Source organism: Lissotriton helveticus, chromosome 3_1 (genome assembly GCF_964261635.1).
Source record: "Lissotriton helveticus chromosome 3_1, aLisHel1.1, whole genome shotgun sequence".
In the NCBI taxonomy this organism is placed as follows: Eukaryota; Metazoa; Chordata; class Amphibia; order Caudata; family Salamandridae; genus Lissotriton; species Lissotriton helveticus.
Genome location: NC_136061.1, coordinates 1,827,847,996 through 1,827,869,061, shown reverse-complemented (window position 1 = coordinate 1,827,869,061; position 21,066 = coordinate 1,827,847,996).

The following is a 21,066-nucleotide window of genomic DNA, read 5'->3' as shown; positions in this document are numbered from 1 at the left end:
AGCTACAGTCTTGTCTTTAGCCCCCCTGACCCCACTAGAAGCCATGCCCCACTCACCGGTAAACAGATTAAAGGCCGGGTCAGAGTTACCTTCCTCCGTTAAAGTAGACACTAAAATCAGGGTGTTAAAGCAGAAGTTTGAACAAGGAAAGAATGAGGTAAGCCAGGCACACAGAAGTCCCAGCAGCCTAGCAAAATTTCACAGATTGAATATTTCAAGGATTGAATACTTTTACAGGTTTCTTTGTGTCATTAATGACATTTTAAGTTCATGGTGGATTGACCTGGGACAACTCCCGGAGGAATCTCCCCACTCCTTTTATGAATGCGTGGTCCAATAATTTTGCACTGGAAAAGCCGGTGTGAGTGAAACGCGTTGGCTGCTGCGTTTTAATATATTGAATAAAAATAACCTAAAACAGCATCATTGTGAAAGAACTACTATTTCTGTCATTGCAGTCTTCTTATTGTGTAGGACTTAAACCCTATGATATTTTGCCTGGGATCCAATGCCTCTCATCTATTGTGCTGAGATTTTATGACAATATCCATGTTAAAACCTGGGGTGAATACATAGACTTTATGAGGCTCAAGGTTTGTTTTGTGTGTACATTTCTCCCTTCTGCTGCAGTTGAAGGAGAGACCTACTTACAGTTTTCGATTTCCTATTCGTTATCGTTTAATGTGTTTGTTAGTATATTTAATAGACGTGAATTTTATCACCTTATCAGTCAGATTTCAATGTTTCGCTGGGAAACCTTCCCTTTTCAGAAGATGCTGAAGATGGGTTAAAATATAGTACATTTCTAAATAGGGTTGCACAAATTAACTATAATACTAATAAAACTAAACAAAAGTATGTGTGTGGTTTAAGTGAAGAGGAGTGTGAATTTGTTTAAGGAATATAATGAGAGTACAGTGAAAATAGTAAAAGATTGTCAAGATGAGAAGATGATAGCAAAGCAAATTAAGGCATGCATCAAAGATTGAGAATGGTGTATGTGAGAAAGGGTGAATTGTGTATGGTGTGTAATAAAAATACAGGAGTTATGTTGATTCAATGTATGGGTGAGCATGAGTGTGAAAGAACTTATGTTATTAGTGGGGATTTCCTAGTTGGTGATGTAACCAATTTTGAGTGGGATTTATTGAGTGTGTGATAAGACTGCATATGTCAACCTGTCTCACAATTGGGTGGTTCCTTTTATTTAGCTCTCCTAGAAAGGAAAGCATAGGTAAGTGGAATTAATGATGTTGTTGGTTTGAAGAGAGTTAAACGTGGTTTTGGGCAGATAACATTAGATATATTAAGAGCTATGATTTGCTCTATATGTGTGTCTATGAACAGCCACGGCCGGTGGTAGGTGTAACTGCAGGGCGGTGACGTAGGGAGGAGGAGGGGCAGGGTGGGGGGGTTGTAACGTATGGATTACGGACATTAACAGTTAAGTAAACATATAAATAAATAAAACTAATTTTGTTGCGCGCGCTGCATCGCATTTGGTGATGCAGTGCACACAACAAAATTCGTTTTATTTATTTATATGTTTACTTACCTGTTAAGTCCGTAATCCATACATTACAACCCCCCACCCTGCCCCTCCCCCTCCCAACATCGCCGCCCTGCAGTTACACCTACCACCGGCCGTGGCTGTCTATGAATCATGTGAAGATTAAATGGTTGTGTACGCTTGTGGACTCCCATGTTTCAAATACTGCCAATGCCTTAACGCAGATTAATTCAGAAGTAATTGCAATGTGGACGATGTGAATGCAAAACAACGTAGCTCTAGATTTCCCTCTCACCAAGGAAGACAGTGTTTGCAGGGTTTTGAAGGTTAGGGAGTGCTGCACCTTAATACTCAATAACAGTAGATTTATTAATGTATATATGTTAACTATGCCTAATATTGCTTGTGAAGCCTGGGCTTTGAGGAGCATGGCTTGGGGAAAGCAGTAGCTTACTGGAGTAGCGAGATAGGAAAGGGTCTTTGCAAGTTTGGGGAATGGTTTGATAATTTGGGAGGGGGTATGTTTAGGTTGTTTTTGACCTCTGTAGTAATTATATTTATTTGTGTAATTGTCCTGTTACTCTTGTTCACATTTTCTGAGTATCTATTTCTGAAATATGGGTGTACTGATAAAAGAAGGTCAACAAAGAGGAAAAGGAAAAAAAAACTTGAAATGGAAAGTGCCAGAGACTGTGTTTACAACCAGCTGAAATTGATGGCAGAATTGACCCAAAATAACCATAAATTCATGCATTCTGTGTTATAACTGCTGACTAATCAGATTAGGGGTTGGTTTTTAACAGTGCCTCATTTGATCCGGGGATTGGCCGTGGGGGCCACCTGCACTCATTTTTGGCACAGGTGCTTACTTTTTCTCATCATTTATTCAGAGCAAGAGTGGAAAGACGGAGGAAGAGAAAGACAGAAAAAACGTCATAAAAGAGTAAGATAAAGGGACACGGAATGTCTGGTAGTTGTTTAGAGATGTATGAGGTGGATAGAACCCTAGGCAGCATTGGTATTGGGAACACCAACCTTTATTAGGGCTTGCCACAGGCTGAAGGGCAGAGCTTTGGGCACTGGTACTCATTGTTCTTTACAAATTAAGCACTAGTTTTTAGTGATTACAGAATACAGGGGATAGTTGAAGAATTTGTGCATTTATGTTTTATGTTTTTGTGCATTATTAACAACGTGTAAAATGTGGTTATCCACTCAATTACACAAGTACACACTGATATAGTACTGTTGTCTTTAAAAAAGAATTTCCAATGCTGGCAAGAAGTGTGTTTCCTTACTCATGTTAACTAGGCCTAAATTTGGGCCTAGCAGCCATCCTGCTCAAAGGGATGTCTCTCTTGTCTCGCCCCTGCACATTATAATGTTTGTTATTTCTGCGGCATCCAGACACCTTTGTTTATTTCCATTTGTCATTTATCATGCTGTTCTTGATGAATCTTCCCCGGCCCAGTCACAAAGATGTACCTTTACTTCAAGGCTCTTCCACTATCTCACTTTACCCTATTCCTTCATAATAGGTTGCTGTTTTTTATGTAAGTAGTTTGTTTCACCATCTCCGTTTGGCGTTAGCAAAGAGTGGATAGAATCAATGCTTATTTAGTGGGATAGTTTAGGTGCTATGGCATTACGAAACTTAATGAAACTGATGTATTCAGAATGTCACACATACCGCAATGAGTCTGCAGTGTTGATGATTTCATATGCAAAAATAGTGTGTATAAACCCTTGGTTTTGAGGGAGAGCCAGAACTTTTTTGAGGTTGACTGAATGCTACTACAGATGCTGTCTATTTCTGTCTTGATTTTTCCAGCCCTCTTAGAACTTAAAATTCTACTGATCTAGAACTCAGTCATTGAGTGGGCCCTGTTACTAATTTAACTATATTTCTGATATTTTTGATGTGCTGGGAGATGCCTTAACACAGGGACTATTGCCTCATGAAATTGAGGATAACACTGTCTCTGATTCATGAAATTATGAGCGTTCTGTTGATGTCAAGTTTTGGAGTCGCAAAATTGCGGGAAGCACCTTGCCCACAATGTCATCAGGTCTCTGATCCCCTGCATCTGCACATCACTGATATCATCAGGACTTTTTGATATAACTGTTTAAACTATGGGAACGATACTGTGGTTGATTCTCTCCATTTCATTTTTATTGTCAGTAGGCCCAGAATAAATTGTTGGACCACAAGTCTTAAGAAATTCCATTTCCTCTTTTTCTTTAATTTGGACCATTCACATAAGGTAATGGAAACCAACTGCAATTACTTGCTTTATTATCCACATTAAATTAAGGTGATTTCTTGCACGGGGTTCTGTATCTTTCTGCTTTCTTTTATATGATGAATCTTCGCTTGCTATATCTTCATCAATTCACAACTTTATATTGACATGGGGACTTTGAGTATCTTTCATTCTCTTTCTCCCTACCTTTACTGTGACATGTTTTTATTTGTTTAACTTATGTAATGTATCTGATCTAGTATTAGACAGCATACTGTAGTATGATCTCCAATATGTGCCCAGATTGTTGTATATATGTGTGCTATCTTATTTTACATTTCTTTTTCTTTAGACTCATGGCTACCTGAAGAAGGCATCCCGCCGAAACGCGCGTAGATTCTAATTATGTTAGCCACTTTTGTTTCTTTCGGATATTTGTTCTAAATTTTTTAATGGTTTATCGTATCTTGATTTCGAGCATGTTATCCATAACCACTTTGCTGGTATAACATTTGTATCAAATCTGTCATTTGTCACATATTTGCCTGTAGTCTACATATTGTATTTTGTATGCACTTTATTGTCTGTCTATTTATGAGCAACAATGTTATATAAAATATAAATAATATAAAATATATATATATCGGATCATTTTCAATAAAATAATATATTTTGAAATAATAATAACCTTCTGGACACATATTGTTATTGTATAGTACAGGTCCACCTTTTTAATAGTTTCCTAAATGTCTATTTGCAAACATTGTTCTTTCGCCCTGATTTAGGAAACTCATTCAGGGGTACCCCCTCTTTCCACTTACCTGTGCATCCCTGGTATCATCAGTGGGATTCTCGCATCCCTTGTACTTGTGCCCTATTGATATCTCTGATACTATCACACCCCTGGTGTCGGTGTATATCCAGATATAATTAATAGGACGCTCTCATTCTGTCAGTATTATTGGTATAACCAGCACTCTCTCATTTCCTGCACCTGTACATAGTGTTGCTAGAAATTGGGTTTCGTTAAATATTTAACATTTGCAAATCACCCAGTAAAGTGTCTTGAATTTATTTGATCCTATTAAAACCTTTTTTTCCCACCACACTTTAGAATTGCAAAAAAAATGTTTCATATGTGCTTTCATAACTGTTTTGAAATTGTTGTTGATTTACAGATATTCAAATGTTGTGTGTTATAAAAAAAACTGACATCCTATACAGTGGTGTAGCTTAAAATGATGCCCCCTACTGCAGAATGTGAAGTCTCTCGTATCGCACAAATATTTACTGTCCTTGGGCATAACGGGTAGGGGCGGTTGGTAACCGTTGAAAGTGGTGAGCCGAGCAAAGTGCCGCACCGCTTCCCTTATAGCCAAAAATAAAACAATCCCTCCTTTCAAAAGCCTAAAATAAAACAAACCCTCCAAAAACAGAAAATAAAACAACAAGCATCATACAATATAAACAAAAATTAAGTCACTTCACTTAATGCACTTCACAAGCATCATACAATATAAACAAAAATTAAGTCACTTCACTTAGTGCACTTCACTTAGAGCAAAGTTCCCCACCGCTTCCCTTATAGCCAAAAATAAAACAATCCCTCCTTTCAAAAGCCTAAAATAAAACAAACCCTCCAAAAACAGAAAATAAAACAACAAGCATCAAACAATATAAACAAAAATTAAGTCACTTCACTGACACAGATTACACTAACATTGGAAATAAATCAAAATAAATTAAATGGTACTTACCTGTGGGCTGCTCGTCCTCCTTGGTGTTCTTCTGCAGTCTGTGGCACTAGTCAAAGAGCTGACTTCCCTACCCAATCCAGACACTGCTCTCATGCTCTTAACCAGCATGAGAGAAGCGCCAGGATTGGATGGAGTGGGTTGGCTTCAAAGTGCACATGGCAGGCTGGCCATCACAAGACAGAAGGCCACGTAGACATGTGCACTTGGAAATGACTGGCCAATGCTCCGCATTTCTCTCGGCTCGGTGGCAGGCTGCTGCTGTGGTGCACAACTGTAAAATAAAGAAGATGGCAATTCATTTGCCATTTCTTTCCGCATTTGCTGCACATGGCTCACAGCAGGTGGGGGCAGTGGTCCTCCACCCTCATGAAGACTTAGACACCACATCTACTGATAAGGCTGCTCTGAAGGGATTGGGAGCCCCTGCGGGGTTGGGTGTCCATTGTTTCGCCCCTGATCCTACAAGCTTTCCTTTCACACTCTCGGTGTCACATGAAGGTTGTCAGATAGTTCTCTTTACAAAATGCTCTAAGTTTGCAGTTAGAGAAAGAAAAGTAAACACTTCAGCTATGTGTTAAAAGAATAAGCAGAATTGTTTCAGAAGACAGAGCTTTACCTATGACCCCCGTCTTCTAGGAAATGTGGCACGATAAAAACTACATTTAAAGACATCTTTGTTGCTCTTTCATCTTCTGCATTGTTGTGTATTGATTTAGATTCTGTATGCATTTCCTGATTCATGCCCTTATATAGGTATAATTCACATTGCCCTTATATAGGCATAGAAATCCAGTCCTTATTTAGGCATAGTCCATGCTACCCAAATACAGGCATGGCTACTTCCATGCGTTCATCTACGTCACAGCGAGTTCTTGGAAAACCAGACTCTTAAGCCGTTAGGGACTTCCCCTTGCTTGGATATTGATTTCTCCAAGAACTCATTCATTAATCATGAACATCTATTCCTTAGGGGTTCATTCATGACGCTCATATACCCTACTTTTACGTCAATACTGGCATTCCTAAACACCTTCAAGGTATAAATATACCTTCACTTGCTATAGCAAAGCACGGTGTGGTTTAGTGCAGGTCGACTACCTACTTGAACGACGCAGCTCGCAACAGCAAGTACCGAAGGAAGCCAAGTCCCCAGCTGACACACTGACTAGACGCTGTCATCCTCCTGCCGAGAATCCAGCTCCAGGGTTTCTGACTCCCCTTGTGGGGTGTTGGGAAATCGAGTCCCGGGAAAGAGATACCAACCTCTCTCATTCTAAGGTATGGAGCTGATTAGAACCTAGAGAAACCTTTAGCAATTCTTGGCAAAACTAAACTTATGCTAAGGCAGCACCTACTTCTTCCATCGTACTAGACTTAGGTTAGGTACACTGGGGTAGGCGTATTTTAGAAGCACCAGTTGAGTATTTTAGCCTGTGTTATTTATGTATGTATTTTTATACATGGCATAGCAACAGACAATGCTATTACAGTATTATTTTATATTACTGTTCAAGCTGTACTCATTATACTTTACATTCTGTCTAACGATTGTAGCAGTTCATATCTCTTGCATGAGAAATAAGACTGTTCAATAAACCCCTTTTTATTGAAACGCCTGTCTCTCTATTTCTATGCAACTCTGTAGAAACGAAGCATGCACGATTGACTTAGTGAACTAGTTATCTATTGTTTCCACGACTCTGAAGATATAGTCCCGACTCTAAGGTAAACAAAGTTGTCATGTTTATGCGGTTGTCAGAGACGAATCCCTTCTTGTTTATTCGAGAAAGTTTCTAGTGACCTCTGAGTTAGCTGGCACACACACAATTAAGTTTAATATACTCGAAAGAGACATACTGACCTCAGTCCTATGTCAAATCTATAGTGTATGTTATTCCAAAGCGCAGAGCCCATTAAGGATATAGGAACTACACTATAGCATGTTCATTTTGGGAGTGCTGCAGCATCCCCTGCACCCCTACGTCCATCACATAAGCCTGTCCATCTCTGATATCACCAGGACTCGGTCTGTGCATCCCTGATATCTTAATCATTGATAACGCCCTACGAGCTCCCAAATCTCCTGCACCAGAGCATCTGTAATACCCGTGCCTTTTCATCACTAGTGTTACTTACATGCATTAGGCCGACACTTCCTTATGCACACCAGACCTGCTCCCACTTCCTTCCAGACTCCATTTTATTCACTATTCCTCTTCCACACCTCGTCCCTCCAGACCCTGTAGCTTCCAATGTCCACATCCCCATCACCACTTCCTTCTGGAGATTCCTTTGCCTAAATTAGATCATGTCCCTCCACCAAATCACATCCTTTCTACAGACCACAACTCTCCCTACAGACCATACCTCTTCCCAACAGGCCCTACTTCCTTTAACAGAGGCTCACGACCCATGATGTTCTCGCATGAGACTTACGCTTCATATAGAGCCAATGAAATAGTACTTTAAAGTATTACTTTTACAACTACTACTTAATATAATATTAATATTAACAACAACAATAATAATAATAATAATAATAATAATATAGTTGTGTTTTCATGTAATGCGTCATAGCAGAGCTGTGTCATTTCTGAGGAACTGTCTCCTCCTGCAGGCTTGCATACAGTGTGTACATAACATGGCTGAAAGCGCTCAGGGTGTCAAGATGGACAGCCCTCAGCACTTTTGAGGGTGTTAAGACCTACTTCAGACAAAGTCCCATCAAACGTATGTTTACCGTCTTACCTTTCCACAGTTTAAAGAACACAAAACACGCAGCTCACAGTACTTTCTGTTTTTAATGGCAGTCATTGTGAATCAAGGTTAGAACATTCCAGTGGAAGTAAAACATTTGAAACCCACGATTAAAAACACATTAACTGGCTTAAAATTTTTTTTTGTTTAGTTTGTTTCCTAATCAGTTCTTCAGCTTTGCTTTTCTGTTTAAATATTTTCATTAACATAGCCCAAAGCACAAAGGCATTAATGTATTCTCTTCTTTCTCCATGCTTTGCCTCTCCTTTAAACTCTTGAAACTGACTGCACGCCTGGTCCTCCTGAGTACCATTAGTAGCTTGATGTAGCTTGTAACCATGACCGCAGTTATTGTACCCTCATCTGGTCAACAACCCATTCCTAGTGACCGCATCTTCTTCATGTTTTGTTGGCCCAAGATGGACGGTTTGAGAAATGGCCTACAAAATGTCCGACAGTCAGATGGGACTAACTGGTAGGTGGACGATGAGCTAGAGTCACAGTGCTTGGACATCTCAGGCTTGTATCCTCTGAGAGCGCAGACATATCTATCTGCAAAGCTCTTGCTTTGGCCCTAGAAGATCATTCTTGTGATTCGGGGTCAGGCTGCGTTTGCACTGGAGGGTTTGTGGACTAGAACAGTGACACCGTATTCTCATATGCACAGTTTATGTTTGCTTTGGGCTTGAACTTGTGGCACCTCATCCTGCTCTCATGGGTAGTCGGTCACATGCAGTAAGGAGTGGGAACAACAGCAAAATGCACAGGGTAACCTATTAGCAGCAAATAAAAACATGTCACGTATATCCTTCAACAGTGATGGAATAGCATACAGGCTTCCTTTCCTAGGGTGTAAAGTTTGAATAAAATGAGATGCTAGAGCCCGGGTTGGTTCAGGGGAGGCGGTGAACACTCTTGTGCACAAGTCGCTTCTATTTTAAACATACGTCATGATGTTCCAACCAACTCCAAATGAAGGAGGTTTGGGTAGTTTAGTCATGTTTGTAGGGTGAAAACAGCGACTAGGAAGCAGTTGAGGAAGTTGCCCATTTCAAACCTGTTTGAGGCATTGCCAAGGAGGATACAACTAGTGGCCAAAGCTGGTGTTTGGCGACTCAACAATAAACAGATTTAACCAAAACATCCTATGTATGGCAACTTGCTGACAGATGCAGTCACTTGTGTGTTCGGTTTCACAGTGACAGTCGACTGGATATTGTCTAGGCATGGTGTGAATTTTAAGGCACTCCATAGAGTCTTCTAAAGTTTAGTCTCTATAATTTCTGCCAATCACCAGCAGCAAAGAAATAGAAACGCTTAAAAATCCACCAAACAACCAACAAGTCTGAAGGAACATTGACAACCATGCGACAAACTGATGTCACAACCAAGACCATTACAGTAATCTTCTTTTTTATCCCTAGCATGGAGTTTGGCAGGTGCCATTTTCTGTGTCTGTCTGAACTTCGAAATCCTTAGGTTTCGGTAATTAAGCTAGAGGCTCATTTTCCTTTGATGTTTAATTGATACAGTTTACTCCCTTTACACGTGTTTGGCTCCAAAATGAAAAAAATATTCAGCACTAGCGGCCTCATTACGATGTCAGTCGGAAAGGCTCCCAACGGCATTCGGATTTTCCTAACCTGTGTCGGAACCCATGTTTCAGACCGCCTCAGAAACATTTTCGAGTGACCGATTACGATAGAAGGTAACCGTTTGGTATTTCTGACTCAGTTCCGACTGGCATTCTGAGACTCCAAGTCAGTCGAGCCGAATCGTACAGGTTTATGGACCGCGTTTCCGATCAGCGAATTACGATGCCGAGTTTGGACAGCCTTTCCAAATCGGTCTGTTCGACACAAAATGGCTGTCGGAAATTGACTTTGGGGGCCCGTAGCAGGCTCTCCCGTCACTGGGAGGCCTCCGGTTGGGGCCCACGGGTGTACCCATGGGACCCCTCTTTACAACCATGCACAGTGTGGGTGCTTCTGACAGGGTGCAAGGTTATCCACAATCACCCCATTTTTCAATGGGAGCCTGTGTTGTCAGGTCGGAACACAGGCTCCCATTGAAGTCAATGGGAGTCCGACCAAACGGTGTTCGCAAACACCAAAATCGGTCAGTTGGACTCGCCAAACCAGAGTCGGTCGGAACTGATTCCAAAAAGTAGTCAGTTGGTACATCATATTGAGGCCCAAGGTCTACTTGCCATAAGACATCTTGGGCGCCATTGCATAATGCAGCTATTAGGATCCTATAATGTCTGGATTTGTTGCCTGGTGCCCATTGTTGGTAACCACCATTCTTCTTTTTCGCTGGCTTTGCTTCTCCTTGGTAGAGGGAGAAGCACAGAGCCTTTTGCTTCCGCACTCCCTGTTAGTATAAGCAGCACATGTTTACCCAGGCCCTCTAGGATGAGGAGGAATCTACTACCTTCCTCTTGTGCACACCTTCAGCACTTTTCCAGTCCATGCCACGGCACGCCTCACCTTTCCATGCCAAATGCTGGGCACATGAGCCCCATTCACTCAGGCAGTGCTTAAACCCTTCTAGCAGAATGCCAATACCTCTACTAGGTGGTACTTGGTTTGTCAATTTGGAAAGACCCATATACATGGCCTGATTCACAAAGGTAAACTTAGACGTGAAGCCTACCTTTACACCTGAAGTCTAAGTTTAGACTTTAAGTCTTACTTTAGTCCTAAAGTCTAAGTTTAGACCTGAAGTCTAACTTTTTGTGACGTTCCAGTGGAGCACAGAGCTTAGCCATATCTACAAGGTCACATAAAGTCACCCTACATGGCTTTTCATGGCCTGATAGATATGGAGTGAAGCAACGCAGCGCAAGTCGCTGCCTCGTACTACGATGGGGCGTTAAGGTAGGTGTCGCCCATGGTATTTGACACATTCCCAGATTTACAACAAGTTGAGGAGAGGCACAACAATGAGAAATATTATTATTTCTCCTTGTTTTTCCTTTTTCTATAGGAAGAAGAAATCACCTCTATTGATTGTTATTGTGCAGGAAGCTGTCCCTTCCTGCACAAAAACATCATCCCTACAATGCAGACACCCTTGCACTATGGTGCAAGGGCGCCTGGTTGAGGCATGGCAACCAATTGAGCAGCAGTGCAGGGAAAGAGGCCAGGAATGCGCCGTATCTGACAGATAAGGCTCAGTCGTGCCCTTTTCTTTTGCCGCAGGGCAGCAGGCAGGCTTGCAGCGCTGCCCTACGACAAAAGATTGTAAATGCACCCTTAAACATTAGGTCTAAACTTAGACTTCAGGTCTCAGTTTACCTTTGCGATTCGGGGCCTCAATCTCTTCCCACCCACGACATGCCCCTAGTTCGACACTCAGCCCATTGAGTAGAGGATCAAACTGCTGAAAGTTTGCCCCTCCAATGATCAAAAGCAGTCCCATATCTACCATTAGCCATGCAGTATCCCTTTTTGACCACTTGGTGGAAGGCATAAGGATATTTCTTCATAGCATTCTACTGGAATTAATTCTGAGAATGCTGGGTTTCCACATCATTCTGTTAGTTCTCATTCCCATCAGGAGGCACATTTCAGGATAGAGTTATGGAAAATAAGGGGTACTCTATAAAAATATGACAAGAGGAGCAGAGCGGTCATGGATTCCAGTCTGAGCAGTTTTTTCCCATCTGATGTGCGAGTACCTTGGATTGAGAAATTAGCATCCACATCATAACAAAGGTTTGTTAGATGCTCATGTCAGGAAGGCAAATGATATGCTCAGTAAGCGAAGGGCTCTCTCCCGAATTCCTCATAGAACTTTCTTATTTTTTAGTTAAATTGGTTTAAATAGTCATACCCGGATTCCTACACATGGTTCAAGACAAGCTTCTTGTTTGTTCTAGCTTCAGTGACAGAAATGTGTGAGCTGATGGATGACATCATTGAGCCAGGTACCCGCTTATGCCAGGAGGAGTCTAGTAAGGGGGTTCCTTGGAGATGCCAGTAAAATCATAGAGAGGCGCTGCTAGGTCCTACTGTGCATACAAAGCAGTGGAGAGAAACAAGGAGATCATTTTGGCAGGTCACAAAAAGGAGATAATATTGATTGGTCTTTTCTCGTGAAATAGCACTCATTCACGAAAAACATTAACAAGCTCAGGAATAGTCAATCCACAGTTAGAAGGTTGACTGGCAAACATGTCTTCACAGGGCTGGGAGGAGGTGTCATGCCCATGCTACCAGGAACCTATTTTAGGACTCACTGCCAATCATGGCCAATATTTTAGGATCACAACCAAAGATTGTGGTCAATGAAGGCCTCAGGAAAGGCGGTGGTATTTCACAAGGATCTTTCTGGATTATTCGTGCCCCAGCAATTCCTGCAAGTGCTGCTGAGAAATGTGGGTGCAACTGCTCCTTGCATTAATCCTCCCGCTCATCTCCCCACAGGTCTAAAATGTTTAACTGCATTCTTGGTAGCAGGTTGTGCAGTGCTTGCACTGCAGGACTGGGCCCTTGTTCCAGCGAGTTTTTAACAGGATTTAGTTGCCATTTTAGTTTTCATCTTGTTGTTCAAAGGGAACTTTGGTTTGCTCTATCTACAAAAAGCGCAATAATTTGTATTGGACTTGGACACAAAAAGCAACAGCATATGCTTTATACAGACAGTTATAGGTTTCATAAGCAAAAAGAAGTGGGGTACAAAGGTTCAGGCATTCTGACCCCCTCCTTGGCAGGCCTGTTTGAGATTGGACTAACCACTCAACTTTAGATTGTCTAAACTATAAGCCAGATCACAAGACTAAGGGCCAGATGTAGGTATCCAAATACCGGTCGGTAATGGCCGAAAATACTGATTTTCGGCCGTTACCGACCGGTATTTGGATACTGAGATGTAGGGCCACCTAAAATACAGATTCGGTAATTTTACAGATTCTGTAAAATTACCGATTCTGTAAAATTACCGAATCTGTTTTATGAGATGTAGATAGCACTGTAATCAGTGCTACAGGGCTTTAAGAATTCGTTATTTACCACCAACTAGAAGTTGGTGGAAAATAATGAAAAGCCTTGAAAAAGCATTTTTTTTGCTTTTCAAACGCTGCCATGTTGCAGACATGTGCACCCATACACGATTGAGGGGTACAACAGGGTGTCAAAGTGACACCCTGCCACCCTTCAGGGTTTCCCCCAATTACCGAATCGGTATTTACCGATTCGGTAATTGACATTCATTCCCATGGGCCTCCAGGCCCACAGGAATAAATGGCAATTACCGAATCGGTAAATACCGATTCGGTAATTACCGAATCTTACCGATTCGGTAATTTAAAAAGAGAAATTACCTACATCCCATTTACCTACTCTTAAATACCGAATCGGTATGATTCGGTATTTAAGAGTAAGTAAATCGAAATTACCTACATCTGGCCCTCAGGCTAGCACACACTGTTGCACGGTTAGAGCTGAGGTAAACTATGCTCTTCCCTCCAGTCAGTATAATTAGAAAGTGGAGCCTAAACAAGTATCTTCAGTGTTTTTGCCACCAGTATGACTGGATCTATGACAATTTTCTGATTCACTGACATGTCAGCATTTCCTGACTCATAGGTGCTCCTGTTGGGTCTGCATGATCAGACTACTTCAGGTTTCACACTGAATGCATGGTTCAAATTCATGGGGTCCTAGCAGTTCACTGCCCTTTTGTCAGAATTTGCTAAGTGGATTAGATATTCTTGGTCACAAAGAACCATAGAAATTACTGAAGCCTAGTCTACATGTCTGGCTAGTGCAGCAAGTGGCGTTTGGACTTGTTTGAGGTTTCACTTTAAGATATCAGTTTTTCTTTTTTCTTTTTCTGGGGACTTTCACTCTTACAGAATCACAACAAATTTAATTCAGCCATTTTTGCAGGTCTGTACCTAATGAACGACAGGTTTGTAGAACACAACCCATAAGATGTTCCTTTGTTGAAGCACTGTAAATGGGACACTCCACACTGAAATATTCCTCTCTTTGAAATGTGGACTTTGTTATTGAATATGTTATAGGTTATTAGGAAATGATTCACTGACTTTGAACGTCCCGTCTTTGATGATGGCCTCTTTATCATTTTGCATATTCTCCAAGTTAGTAACCCTGGAACTTTATTTGATTCTTTCAAAGGAAGGGGATCCATTGCAGGTGGCCAAGAGCACAAAGCATTTGAACACCTTTTCACATCCAGTTTGGTCCAAAGAACTATTGTTGTTGTATCTAGATAGGATATCAAACATCAGAAAGGTTTACATGTCTTTTTACGGTATGCAGCAGCCAACCATCGATTGGGTCCAGCTGGTTAGCTTAAGCATGTGCCACACTTCAAGACTGATGCTCATTCAGTGCAATGGGCAGCTAGAATCATTGTAGTTGCCAGTGTGAGAAGAGTTTAATAGATTTTGAACAGATCAGGTTGTGCCTCCACCTTCAATGTTCACAGGTCTGAGCATTAGTGGGTTTAGTCCGTTTCCATTTTCCCATTTTGGGTAATGGGTTTAGGCCTTGAACTTGCATATTAAGTTGCCCTCCGCGAGATGCCTTAAAATAAGGATTTTTCAAGAGTCCCCATAAACAAATGTCTTACTATTGACACAGTAAATATACAATAATCAATATACAATAATCCTGAATTCACTCAATTTCTAACTCTTTCCACTTTGTTTATTCTGAATAGTTTCGTGTTTGTTCTTCCCAGTAGGAAGATTGATTCCATCAGTTGAAATAGAGGGGAAGCAAAAGTGTACAGAAATAATACACTTCATTTGACAATTGACGTTTTCCTCTTGAATGACAGGTCTCCACCCAGCAGGCCTCTGGTTGTCGCAGTGGTTGGTCTCATGACTGGCTAGGTTCAATGGGAGAAAGGGCGTGTCTTTGGATTTTCAAACCATTACATTCTTTTGGTGTTGTTAGAAGGAATGGAAGAGTCTGTATATTGTATCTCTGCGTCCATAATAAAATTACAACCTTCCTACAGGCACCACTGGGAAATCCTCCTTGACAGTGGAAGAAGCCAGCACGGCTTGGAGAAATCAGAGGAAATATTTTTCATTCTAATGACAATATAGAAGATGCATATAAAATTGAAATGCTTAATTTTGCTTTCACAGAAATTTACAATATAACTAATCTGACAATTAAAAGGTTGAACTGCAAAGTACAACAACCATTTAACACTTAAAACCCTGATTTGAAGTCTGGATTAAATTGGTATGAGTTCCAAAACTCAACATCACAGTGTTTAGATACAGCATGGAAATATATTTAAGCATGGTCTTTGTATTTAGAGAATGTCCCCATCTACCTTAAATAATCCATTTTGCCTGGGGTTCTCTAGATCTTCCTGATGAGAAAAGCCTTGTCTGTAGAGCAAGAAGTTCATGACGTTTGGGTAGTTGTAATCATTTTATACACGTATCCTGCCTAAATAAATTCCAATTGAAGTCACAGTGTTATAATGGGGTGAAAAGTCTGGGCTTGGGTAAGAACAAAATGTGTGCCATGCTGAAAAAAAACGGTATTCTCTTAAGAATCTTGAATAAAGACTTAGAAATGAACCACAGACAAGTGTAATCCAGCCTTCCATGATCTAACCTATAAAATGGAGACTTTACTATTCAACCTATTTCATAGAAACCTTCCTCTCTGATAATTTGACTATAAATGACCAAATATCAAGTCAGAATGATTTTGTCATTATTCTAGCACGAGAAATTCTGTTCTCTTTTTATACATTTAGAGTAACGTCACTCTGGAGTAATCGTGCTTACCCACCATTCATACAACTTCAATGTCACTTTAATATTGTAGTACTACTTTTAAATAAGGGTATATCTAATAAAAGACACATTTCTCTATATCCAGCAGTATTTTCATCCTAATGTGATTAAGGAAATTCTTCCTTCTTTGATGAGACACCTGTCTCTGCCATCGATTCTACAAGTGTGCCTAGGTAATTTGAAAAGAAGTTATAATGAGACAACCTCGAATACCAATCAAGAGTGGCAGACTTACCAATATTTGTGGGGATCAACATCAAGGAAAGACTGCCATTGATGGGTGGTAGACTTTTAGGTAACAGTAATTTTGGCGAACCTATAACTCTTGAAAACACGTCTGTGCTTATTATGGAAGCTAGATATGTGGGTATTAGACAGGGCACTGGGAGATTGGTTATACACCATGAGAAGAAAGGGGAGTGAATGCACTATCCCTTGCGGTACCTATACAATCATGTAAGCCGGGAAGAAACTAATTTTTCTATTAAAAGGGCTGTCTCCCATGGTTGGTTTTATTAGTGGCATGCTTTATCACTGGGTCCGCTCCCAGATACATATATGCATCTGGGTGGGCTCAATCTCCAAACATTTGAGGGAGCTCTTTTGTGGTGACTCTTTTAGGGGCCCGTGTGTTAAAATTGTCTAGGTGTACAGTGACCAGAATCAATCTTAATTTTCTTAATGATTATGGTAGCTGTACCCCTGGCAAGATTAGAAACAGCCAGTGATGTCTGTAAAGTTGTCTATGTACTCAAACATCATCCATTAGGTCATAAGTTAGGTCTAAATGTTTCAGCCTTAATGGTGCCAAAATGTCAGAGGCTTTCTTCAGGACCAAAAATAAAGGTAGATCCCCTTTGATGCTGTTGAGGTCTCTATGTTTGAAAAGGTATTTTGTGACCGTCATTCACATTCATTCATTCTTAGATACATGCCCTTCAGAGCTCATTTACCAATCCTCCTGAGGTATTTCCCTTGCGTATTCTAGTTGATACCTTTGGACAAGATATTAAAATCATATTAGTCATTCCACCCTGGTAACGTCTGTCTCCATTTATTCAGGTGTGTATCGTGAGCACTGCAAACCAAACCTATCTGATTAGAAAACTGTGAAAGCATACTCATGAACTGGGTCAAAAGCAATGTATTATTTATAGGGGTAAATAGCCATAATTTTCGGCACCCCATGTGTGAGTTAAAAACTCCAGCAACTAATGGTTGACAGAGTGCATTCGCTTCCCTTGTTCTTTTGATATATTGTAATTGGAAGCTGAGTGTATGCACTTTCTCAATGCTTCTGTCTCCCTCTTTTGATAGAAACTGTTTATGGCAATGCAGAGTTGCAGGAGTATTTGGGGAGTATTTTACAACAGGATCCCATTATAAAATCTAATCATTCTTATTAATAGAAGACCTCGAGACAGCCTCTTATGCACTAGGTCCACCCAGAACTAAAGATAACAAATGCACAAATTGAACCCCATAATGGCAGACAATTTTGGTCGAACCTATAGATACAAGGAGGTTGATTCTGTACTTTCCGCTCCTCCTCTGGTAAATGACTTAAACATAGCACAAACTATAGCACAGTCAGACAAATAAAGATAATACTACACAGGGTAATTATGACTGAATGCCTGCAGGCTAATGCTGCGCTACAGGATTACTGGTAACTAATGCCCTCTGAATGGTTTCGGACGATCCAACCTTCAGAAAGGACCGGTCACTGACAGCCTGGCATTGCATAAAGGATTGGCTGTTCTCAATAATGAAAGCAGCAAAAAGACTCTCAGAAGCCATGATAATTAAGATACAGACAAGGAAAAGCCATCTAAAAACAGCAATAAAAATCACACCATAATAGAAAAAATTAGAAGAGATTAACTAGTAAATGGTTGAGTTGAAAGAATTTCTCACCCAATCAAAAATTCAAAAACTCCAAATGGACATAAAATGGAAATGTGTACCCATACACTGCACGGAACTATACCCCCCCCCCATTTGACTCAAAAGGGAGAAAGGTCAGACTCACAGTCAACAGAGGGAAACTCAGAAGACTCGAATAATTGGAGCAGTGGGAAATACAGCAAGGCAGATGGAAGGGCAGACAGATAGGAATGCATTGGAAAACAACGTGGCAGGACTAAAACAATTTCCCACAACCGTACTTACAGTACTTACAGCCAACACCTTTCCACCCTCCACAACATTTTGGGTGGCCATGCTCTTGCGACAGGTTCATACCACCAAGTTTTCCACTAGCCCGCAGACCCCCTTTTTTAGGCAAGTGCCATGGTCCACTAAGATATGAAAGAAAAAAAAGAAAACAGTTTCTGTAGAAGGGCCAGCAGAAAATGTACAACAGGAAAAGAACGATGAAGACTGAACCAGGGACAAGTACAAACACAAGTGGCAGTACTTAATAATGAGCTTGGGTTCATATCAACACCCCCTGGATAAGTTCAAGCTGCACACTGAATTAGCTGTATTCTTCAGGAAAATAAAACTAAGGTATTTTTATGGACAAGGAAGACATCAGAAAAAGGGGATACGTGATTAAAAAAAGAAGTCTCATTTTTGCCCTGACCACAGCCATCCCTGCAGAGATTCTTGCCTTTGAACAGACAGTTGTTAAAGAGATAGACTCCATTGATCCAAAACACATCAGAGCATTTCACAAGATGTCACGAGCAGAGTGCATAGCACTGAGGGAGCTAAGAAAAGACACTGATGTAGTGACAAACTATACACAACTACTGATGGGAGTCTACATCTCTTGGAGATGAGAGGAATTACAGGTGAATACTGAACAATCAATGACATGGCAGAGATAGTTGAAGTGGGAGGTTAGATTTCCCAAAAGGGGAGAGAATTCTTAGGAATGGGGAACCATGGCCCCATACTTTTACACCCTTTCCAAAATTCACAAAACAAGACTACCTCCACTAGCCTGTCCCATAGCATCTGAAATTGGCTCAATTTTAGAAACTCTATCGCAATTTAGTGATGCCTTTTTGACCCAGAGCATAAACCATTAGTGGGTCTGGATAAAGAGAGTCTTTATACTAGCTTACCACAAGAGGACAGCCGCGGCCGGTAGTGGGAGTACCGGCCGGGCGGTGACGTGGGGAGGGGGAGGGTCAGGGTGGGGGCTAGTAATGTATGGAATCCGGACCTTAACAGGTAAGTAAACATAAAAATAAATAAAACAAATTTCGTTGCGCGCACTGCATCGCATTTGGTGATGCAGTGAGCGCTCGGCCGGTACTCCCACTACCGGCTGCGGCTGCAAGAGGAAACACTATGAATACTAGAAGACATACTCTTCAAGTAGACCCAAACTCACAGAACACCACACCACTTAATTCTGGAGTGTGCATGATTAGTCCTCACAATAAAAAAGTTTGAAATTGACGGGACACTTTTTCAAGAGGTCCATGGGACATCAACGGGGAGTACCTTTGCCCTCAGTACAGTAGGCCTGTGTGAGCATAATATTGAAATTACATTTATTGTGAGTCCTACTAACCCATATCATGAGAAGATCAAAACCTGGAGAAGATATATAATAATATTTTTGTAATAGGAGTTGGTAATAAAGAATCTGTCCTCTCTTTTTTCTGTGACTAAATTACCAGGATGAGATTTTGAAATTTACCTACACAACAAGTAAAGAGGAAGCTACCTTTTTAGATGTATAGATTGTCCCTGAGTCAGGGTGTTTGCAATCTGACACATTTCACAAACCCTCAGATAAGAATAGCTTATTAGATAGCTTTCACCCAAAAACACTCAGAGAGAATCTCCCCTATGGACTGTTTCTAAGACTGCGCAGGAATTTCAGTCAATTAGGGGATTTCAAAAACCAAGCTGAGGACCTTGAGAATAAACTGAGACACGGAGGCTACCTAGAAAAAATCAACCAGAAATGGCAGAAGAGAGCGAGAAATCATAACAGGGAAGCACTTTTGAAATAGGAGAGATGAGAAAGAGGACACTTTAAGCTCTGTCACCACATATAACAAGTTCAGAAAATTGTTCAAAGAAATGGGCACCTCCTGAACACGGGCTCCTTACATTTTGAGAAACTGGTATTCATGTACAAAAGAGCTATGAGCCTAGTGGACGCTTTGGTCCACACAAGAGACAAACAAAAGGCAGAACATAACTCCATCCCTAGGAACCTCCCAAAGGTAACTAGCCACTATCAATGTGGCCATTGTAGCATATGTGGATTAACCAAACAGGTAAAATCGATGAATCTAGGTCAAAACAATCCTGAGATGCTATGAACACATATGAATGGCACATATCCTTGTGGTTTACACTACATAGGATGGCATGTTGGAAGATCAAAGTCTCAATTGGAGAACACAAAAGCCACATTAAATGTAAGAAAACTACAGCAAACATGGGCAATCATATCTCTAAAGGCCACACCTCAGTGGATCTGAATGGGTTGTTATAGGACAACTGGATGACTATAAACGAAAACCGGAAACAATCCTATATGAAAATTATGACATCCCTTGGGCTGCGTTCAATAATATACACTGAGAATTAGACATATTTCAGATGAAACTTTCAGCACCGGCAGGTCATAATATCAATTTGACAAAAAAAAGAAAACCCCTTATATGATCCTAGGGTCAGGTTATTATGTAATTAGATCCTTATAGGTTTTACAAAAGTGCTATAACAATATATCACATACATACAGATGGAGACAGGCATTATTACATGTCTATACATGTAATATTAGTATTGACAATTTCTCAACATAATGATGAGGCTGGAAAATACAATTGAGAGGTGCATGCACTGCCATCACATAACGTGCATGACCACTTTGGCCCATTATAAACTGATGGAGATAGGCTTTACTTTATGCCTATACATGTAATACCAACATTGGCATGGAGGGAGATAGGCTTTACTTTATGCCTATACATGCAATACCAACATTGACTTCCACTCAACACAATGACAAGGTTAGGC